We start from the raw sequence: 9,360 nt of genomic DNA on the forward strand, positions 1-9,360 counted from the left end.
CACACACACACACACACACACACACACACACACACACACACACACACACACACACACACACACACACACACACACACACACACACACACACACACAATGCAGTGACGGTCAACTAAATGCTCTCTATGTGGTATTTTTGCATGTGCATCTCCGTCAAATTCTTTTTGCTTGGTATTCAAATAAATAATAACTGATGTGCAAAAAATTAATTTATAAACAAATACTGCATAATTTTTTATTTTTTTTTTACAAAATTCATCAAAGAAGAATTAATTTATTGTAAAACAAATAAAGTAAAACTGAAATATCGTCTAAATACAAACATATATCATGTATATGAAAAAAGGATTCGATGTTATTGTATTAGTTTGATAACTTCATTTTAATGAATTTCATTTTTATTCTTATTATTTTTCGAATTGTTTTAGTCTCTTACACTAATTTATAAAAAAAAAATAACACTAAATAAAAAAAAAATGAATAAATTATCGTGTGATAATGGAATAAGATGACGCAAATCTCGATATTTCAGACTTAGCTTCTTATGCTCTTCATCTCCATCTAAAGATAAAAAGAGACGCGACGTCTTTTAAAGAAAAAAAATGTTCCATGGCCCTCGCGTTAAGGCCCGCAATCGTTCGTGTCAATGTAGTCGTAGGTCACGGATGTAGGCTTTTATTATTTTTCGGACGGTTTTCTCTTCCGTTCTCTCTTTATCTCTTTATCTCTTCATGTCGTGATCGCACCAGTGTGCACTAGCCATTACGGTCTCATCGTGTTATCCGAGGAGGACATCTCGAGTTTCAGAGGAGAACAAACGGCACGTCGTGTACACGTCTACTGACGACCCTATAGAAATTGCGAGAACGTTCTCGAGACTTAATGAATAGGGACCGGCGTGTGTATCTGTGTACGTGTGTATGGAGGGAAAGAGCAACGGTGGATGCGAGAGATAGTGCGATACCGCGAGAGCACGGGGAAGAAGTTAATGGTTTGGTCGAGTGAAAGACTAAGGTTGAATTGTCGCGCAATTTCTCCATTTCTGTCATACGTTACGAATGAAATCTGCGATGATATTATGAGACAACGTGCAAAATGTTTCGTTTCAATCATAATACGCTGCTGTAATACACTGCCATTTTTAGCATTTTGCCTTATTATGCAGTCATATAGAACAATCAATAACCGATGTTTGCATATATGAAAAATTCGAAACGGATATAGATTTATAAATAAATCATGGAGGAGAGTGCAGCTTTTTCGTCCATTTCTCGCAATAACATTTCTGAAGTACATATTGAATGTTTGAATGTTGTGCCTGTGCTTTCAAGGGTCAATCATGATATAATGTTGTTGTAAGCACATCATTGCAAAGAGATATTCTTTGCTGTTGTAAATTTTCAAATTAAAAAGTAAAGTGGTACTATCTTTAATTATACGATAAATCCTAAGATATTTTTTGTATTTCTTGAATTTTCATATTACTTTAAAATTGGAACTGATAAAATAACCTCGCTCTACTCTGTATAAAAATAAGTGTGTTGCAGACAGAAACTGTAATATATTGGTGCCATCGTGTCGAATATCAATCCCCTTAAAACTGACTTCACAATAAGGCTCGGCGTCGAGTGGTGCTCGATGTCCAACCGTGAAGGGTTAAAAATGCAGCTTCGACGAGTTTCGGGTTGTTCCTATCGAGGACGTCTTCGTTTATTACTCGATATAAAGCCGTGACGAGTCTGGTGTTGGATTAGCTTCGACGCTCTTACCTTTTCCTGCAGCGTTGTGCTGCAATTTGTTTCACGGCGATGGGGTGAAGGAATGGGAGGCTAGGGTTTTAATCTGCATCGGATTATACCCTCAAAGAGCGATGCATTTCATTACACCGAAGCCATGCGGGAAAGTGGTGATTGTAGACAGTGCTGGCCGGTGAAGCCGAAGTGGAAATAAAGGACGTACTTCCGTCGCGGTAAATCCTTCCGTTATCACATTTAGACACCTGTCTATTTGCCGCGGAGAATGAGAAAGTACCGTTGGAATATCATACTTCGTGATCACGTATAACATTGTGTTGCTTTCAGTATAAAGTTCCAAAGGAATGTTCGTTATGCTATTTTAACGTGACTCGTGCCGGATTAAATTTTGTTATGTAAAGTTCGGAATATCGATATTGACCTCTTTTACTATATTTCGTATGATATTTGTGAGATTTTCAATTAGTTTAAGATACAATATTTAATATATTTAAAAAAATAGTTAATTTCATAAGGACTCGAAACTCTTAAAAAAAATATTTAAAAATGCGGTATTTATATTCCGTTATATTTATATATGTGCTGAATACATATATGCGTATCTTTGACAGTTCATATATTGAGCCCTACAGTAATTTCATATGAACGCAGGTGTTACAATGGTAAATGATAACAAAATGCCCCGACTTTGAACCAAGCTTTTGATGCATCGTACAGCATCGTACAGCAATTGCAAGCGATACATGGAGTCATGGTTTATGATGCAATAAATTCAATGGTGTCGCGCAAAATTTGGGCAACGGTAGAATATCTTCGATCAAGCGAAATAGAGGTGCATTTTTCGTTCTTAGATATTCTCGTTATAGATATTCAATTAATTTTTAATACAAGAAAAAATCTGTAGATATATAAATGAGATAGAGGAGAGGGAAAACTGCGAACATCTAAAAGAAAAATTAAATAGCCGTAAAGCCGATTATTTATCGATTAATAAGAAAGAAATTTATTCAAAAGATATTCCAGTTACTTAGCTTTAAACTATAATAATTAACATTCATATATTATCAATATAAATTATAATTTTGAACAAAAAATCAAATCCTTGTTCGAAATTACTCGCTGTCATATTGAACTATGTTTCAATATTCAAATCAGTTTTGTTTATAATTATAGTTTATATATTATAATATATATATATATATATATATATATGTTATAATTGTAGTTTAAAGTTTTTATCCTTTAAATATCCTTTACACAAATTGGTATTCATAATTCCTCGATTTTCTTTTACATTAAAATAATTGAAAACATAAAATACTATTTATCTTAAGCTGCGTTCTGTGGTCATGTGTTAAAGTGTGATACCAATTGTAAGTGTATATCGGGCTATTACTGGATGCGAGAAATGAAAAGTTATATCACTACTTTAATATACCGCAATAATATCGTTCGCGGTTACCCTGTGTTCACAATTTCCCCATTCTCTCCTAAATATACGATTGCGCTAGAATGACAACAACATTAGTTGTTAATAGTTGTTCATGATAGTTTAGTTTAAAATATTCAAGTTGTCAGTGACAATCTGCGAAGAAATCAAGCTGTAGCAAGAAGATATTGCTACTTTTTAATATTTCGTCGTTTCTCGCAGTGCCAGAATTATATTCAAATATATGCAAAAATAGTATCGCGTTGGCCAACAACCAAGACGAAAGAACAAAATGTGCAGTGTTAAGGCAAGTGGAGACATACTTAACACGCGAACAATCTGCATATGTTCTTTTATGATCTCTTAGAAGATACTCAATAAAACTATATCGTTATTTACAGAGAGAAGGCTTAATGATAAGCACTCGAGAGCTCTTCAGCTCTTCTGAGTACACAACCGTGCTTCTTGATTCATTAAACATTCCGTCATAGCTGCAGCTCAGGAACTTGCAGCTTAAAGATTAGTTTAATGGAGTTCGAATATCATGGTTCGCCAAAGTGCTACTAAGCAGTATCGGTCATAATTGAAGGGAAAGAGAGAATGAGCATCTTGCGCATGCCAGCTGTTTAAGATAATGTTTTCACTGGTGTTACTGGCGGTTATTTTACTACGTGTCCTCAAGTTCTTCCTTGTCCTGTTTTACAATATCTATCGGATACCTCGCGAGATTACAAAAACAACACGGTCGCGCTTCCGTCCTACAGAACAAGAGAAAGAAAATACTCGTCGTCGCTCTGGGAAGTCGTAAGTGCACGGACAACGCTCGCTTACCTTCAGATGGCGACTTACGATCCAATAAAGAGTTTTTATCTCTCTTCCTTTCCCTCCCAACACAGCTGCGATTCCGATCTTCTTTCCCGCGGGATGTGTTTCTGATTGGTAAAAGTTATCGTGGTTTATAAGTTGATTAAGGCCACAGCGGGAGGCGATGTCGAAGATTCTGTTTGCACAGGTAACCCCGAACTCGGTTTCGTCGTGGTAGAGTAAGTTCAGCGACGCTCCCGTCAAGATGCCAGCAAGTCGCGCGACTTTTCTTAACTTATTGGAGAGTAAAACTAAGCGAAGAATAACAAAAAGAACGTTATTCGCATTATGTGCCACGATACTCAAACAAACTACCTGCTCCACGATAATCGAACGAATTCGGATATGAATTTCGTGAAAAAATTAACAAAATTGCAGCTTGAAAAGATGTTGATTCTTTCATTACGTATAATATATAATCAAGAAATGTTTAATCATATAAATATAAAATAATGCTAAGAAGTAAGATTAAATTAAATAAATAATACTTTCAAATTATATGGTATAGTTAAAGTTTTTTTAAAAAGCGTACGTATTTATTAATTTATATGCAAAATTTTTTCTACGTTATTTAAATATTTCTTTGCAAACTGTAATTTTAGAACAAAATGTTACTTGAAAGTTGATTTATCAATTTATTTTATAACGCTACCATTTCATTTTGAGCAACATCAGTGCTTCTCGTTTTATCAATTGTAAATGTAAAAGCGTGAATTAACACGTCAAACAAGACCCAGATTTAAATTGAAAGTTAAAGCACTGATTTGCGGGGATAAAATCAGAAAGATCGAACATTAATCTCTCCTCTCTTTCTTTTTTTCCTTTTCTTTTGCGGAAAATCTATCCGACAAATTCATTAAAAACGAAATCAAAAAAGAACGCAAAAAATGATGAGCATCAAACAGATATTTCAGAGAGGTCGTAATTTGCCAGGCTTGGCAGCGCAGTTATACATGTCGAACGACGTATAAAACCACAATAAATCTCACTCAAATAACAAATCCTGCCCATATTATCGAAAAATACATGGTATTCCGATAGGTTGTGTCTTCACGGCCGTGTAAATCTCGCATGGATGATACGAAGAGTGAAGAAGAGAAGGATGTGGTAAAAATAAAGCATGGAACGAGAATTCATTCGTTATTATAAATCGTAAAAATATCAGGACAAAATAATTCAGGATAAAAACTTGAAGAAGAAGACTAACTAATCTGATCTTATAAACTCAACAAAAATATGAAAAATTAATATGCCAGTCACAAGCAAGTTGATTTGCCTTTATCAAATAATATTTCAAAATCATTTAACCTGTGTGATAAGATTATATAAAATATATATCATATCGTGTGTAACATAGTGAAAGCATCATTAATGTCATTAATGTGATAACATAAGTTAAACAAGTTCATTTTACTTGGCGTTCAGAACGCTCGCAAGTATATTTGTTAAACATTTGCCAAACAAGAATGAAATGAATCCAAGAACGTTGCGAACGTTGTTAAGTAGAACGTAACCAAGAAAAATACTTCGTACTTCTTTTATTTACTCCTCTTCTCTTTCCGAAGTTATATTAGTTTATAGATCGGAGAATATCTGAACATTGCATTCTCGTTGCTTCATACGTGCATATCGCGAATGTACAATAGGATAAGCGAGATCGCACGTGATCTAGCGGCGCTTACGATGTCGGGCTATGTGGTATTAAAGGATAACGACTGCATATTGATATCTGCGTAAGAGCGCGTCAGTTACGCAAAATTTATTCGTGCCTGTGATAATGCCGTTGCGTAGATTAACCTCAGGAATATCAGGCCGCGAAGGAATATATGCCATGTCTCTGGAATAAAGTTACCATAAAATATGAGTACATTGCATGAACTGTTACAATTAAAAGTTTCTAAGCGTTTTCAGTATGCTTAGTACAATTAAAGGAGATTTACGCGATATACGAATGTGTTACGGTGTTTCATTTAATGATAATAATATTCGCAATTACAAAGAGTTAAACCGTTTGTTTCTTTTGCAATATCATGTCATTAAAAACGTAATTGATCAATTTTCGTATTATCGAAGATATTTTGGTATATATTATATATTTGCGTCACATCGTATAAAACAGGAAATTAATAAATATAACAGCATATCAATTACAGTCACTTTTCCATTTAAATTCAGCTGACATTTAGAATGCATTTATTGGAAAAAAGAGTCTTATCTATCATTTTATTACATTCGCAGTCAAGATATTTTTTACTGATAATATGACCTTGACATTCATATTGGATGCTCGTATTGATATTGCAAATACATTGCACATTTTATGTGCTATAAATATATATGCAAGAATATTGTATCCTGATAATTAATAAACATATTTTAATGTATATTTAATTTATATACATAATATTATCATAAAAAAATTATAACTTTGCATATTAGCAAACATTTTATAATTTTATAACATTATCTCTACTCTTATATATATAAAGATTATAATATATATTATAATATATCTTATATTATCTTTATAATTCTATAATCGTACAGTCATTTATGAGTTATTTATTAATATTAAAATTCGATAAGTACCCATTATATAAATACTAATAGAAAGAGTGGTTAACGTATTTAAATATTTAATTAGATACAGATCTGAGAATAATCTTTGTGTTGCACCATCAAAATAATTATTAATTATTCAAATTAGTTATTAGAATGTCAAAATTTTTTGCAGCATTATTCATCAAGCTTGATTCGTACATTATTATTTTAATGGTGGACAAAATTATTTTCAGACTGTATCTAACTAAATTTTTAGATACTTGAGCAAAATCATTCTTTTCGCGTAATTATTCATAATATAATTAATTTCTTAAAACTATATTATCAAAATGAAAAGTGCACTGCAAAACTGAAATTCGTGTATCCTTTTTCATTAAGAAGATTAGTAATAACATTAAAGTGCAAAGATAAAATTTGTCATGTACTATAATGCGAATGTTACGTATTTGCGTAATTATCTATTTAGTAATAAATAGTAAATACGTATTATTAGCAAATATTGAAGTTATACGACAATAATTATTGAAATAACAATTAAAAAGTTTTTCGACGAATAAATCGGAGGATAAATCAGAGAGGATTCTCAGCAAGAGATCAACTACCTAAAAGTTTTTCCTCCGAACAAACTACTTTTTCCGGCGCGAGTAAACTTGTACTGGCAACGCCCCGGCTATAAGAAACCGTTGTTTCCGCGACAAGATATCTTCTACGCTCTCAGAAACGTTCCCTGCAAATTCGACGAGTTTCTCGACAAGACGTTAGCCGTAAGAACCCAGCAGACCGACCCGGTTGTTCCTGACCTGGGCAATTCGTTACAACCCCTCGCCGCTCTCGTCGGCATTGCTCCTTCGTTACTCACACTTGTATATATATATATACGCGATACTAATTTTCCAGGTCCCATGAAACCTGCGGTTGATTTCTCCGGATTCGTATTTTCCTGGCTTTTTACGATCACCCCGCACATCCAAGAGATAATATCATTACAACTTTACGAAGAAATTTACGATTCGCTATCATTTTGATTATCTCGATTGGATACAAATATATGTTGACTGAACAAATTTATACTTAGATGTAAGGATACATAAATAGCGTTATTTTAAGTTAATTAAATATTTATTTGCTAATTTTCCACAGAAACTTGATTTATATAATTATATAATTATATAATTATGATTAATATCGTAAAATATTCGATAACTAATTTTCACATTATCTCGTCAAAATTGAAAATTTTATTTCATTTCTTACTTAAGTAATATTCAACAATGCCAACAGTTAAGAATGGAATGTGCTGGCGGAACAGAAATATTTGCATCATTTAAAAACGGGAAAACATAACAAAACAAGATACGTTACATTCAGAGGCGAAACTCTGCTCGATCAAAGTCGATGGTAAATTTTGGATTTCTGCGAGCGATCAAGCCTGGACTGCACTTTCATTTTACATTTAGCTGTATCGGCTAATGAGATCCTCGCGACGTCATCCCCGGAGATTATGGGTAATGCATCGCCGGAGGCTGTTCCCGTGCCGCGGCGTTTCGCTCGGCAAAAGTTACTCGACAACATTTTTGCTCGTATCGTAGTTATTAGTATTTCGTTCGGTGCTCCTGGTGGCTTTTGCACGGATTATCCGATTATTCAAATTCTCTTATCCCGCAGACGCGTTTGATAAAACCTTTTACCCTCGAAGACGATGTCGCACGAGCGTTCGGAAGAGAGGAGAGGGTAAGGCAATCATTCATACTCTAATTTCATACAGGACTTCAATCTCGGTATAAGAATTGAATTGCCAAAATAGACGATACGCATATTACTGTGCATATTCGCGGAACAAAGGATTTGCTTAACCTTTAATGTCTGTCAATGTGCCTCTTCATAGAGCTCGTCAGAATTCCTCAACGTTCTTGCCCCAAAATTATTTCCAACTAAATTGAGCTCTAAAATGTGCCTTTGCAGTAGGGCTATGCAAATTCCATGCACATCAGTTAAAAGCCGGTAATAAATGGAACCCATTTCAGACGCGTGATTTCGGTGATAAAGGGAAAATAGTAACGTGCGAAAATGATCTCCTTTCTGAACGGTTAGAGGAGTTTCCTACTACAATAAACATTGGCGACGATGATAATAGCCGCTATGTAGACACATACATTCCGTAAATTGAAAATCGATATCGAAATCCTGTGCACTTTCAATGAAGCTTACGAGTTTCATGGGGTGGTAAGAGCAAATAGTCTTCGATTTAACAATTTTTATAAAAGGACCCATTTCAAGCAAGAAGATGTGAGAAAAGCGGATTCCGATTGAGTGGTATGAAGTAAAAATGAATGCAGCTGTTAAATGGACCGTTTGAAAAAAAGAAGGAAGAATCACCATGACTTGAAGTATTTTTATAACGTATACATTTTAATGGTTTGCATTTTTTTTCACACTTGGCTAATTTCATATCCAATGAATAAGATGCAATGCCTACGTAAGTATATTGAAGTATTAAAACTGATCGTTAAATCAGATAAAAAATTATATTATATTTCCTGAAATTAATTGTTACATAGGATAATTCGTTTGATAATAAACAAATAATTTATACTGTTCTCTTAAGATACTTATGCGCGTTTTAACTCTTAATACATATGACGATTTTTAGACCCTTTACTATATTCGATGAATCGTTCGTGTTCCAAGTTCATTTTCATCATTTTTACAAGTATACAAAAAAATTGTTAAAAAATTCTTATATATATATAT

At 33.7% G+C, this 9,360-nt stretch overlaps 1 protein-coding gene across 1 annotated transcript in view; it reads right to left on the reverse strand.

The window, feature by feature from the left end:
• The window catches only part of LOC105627578 (platelet endothelial cell adhesion molecule-like), a 159,411-nt gene that overhangs the window by 37,377 nt on the left and 112,674 nt on the right, over window positions 1-9,360 (reverse strand). The window lies entirely within an intron of this gene.

The sequence above is a fragment of the Atta cephalotes genome (assembly GCF_000143395.1).
Source record: "Atta cephalotes unplaced genomic scaffold scaffold00009, whole genome shotgun sequence".
Lineage (NCBI taxonomy): Eukaryota > Metazoa > Arthropoda > Insecta > Hymenoptera > Formicidae > Atta > Atta cephalotes.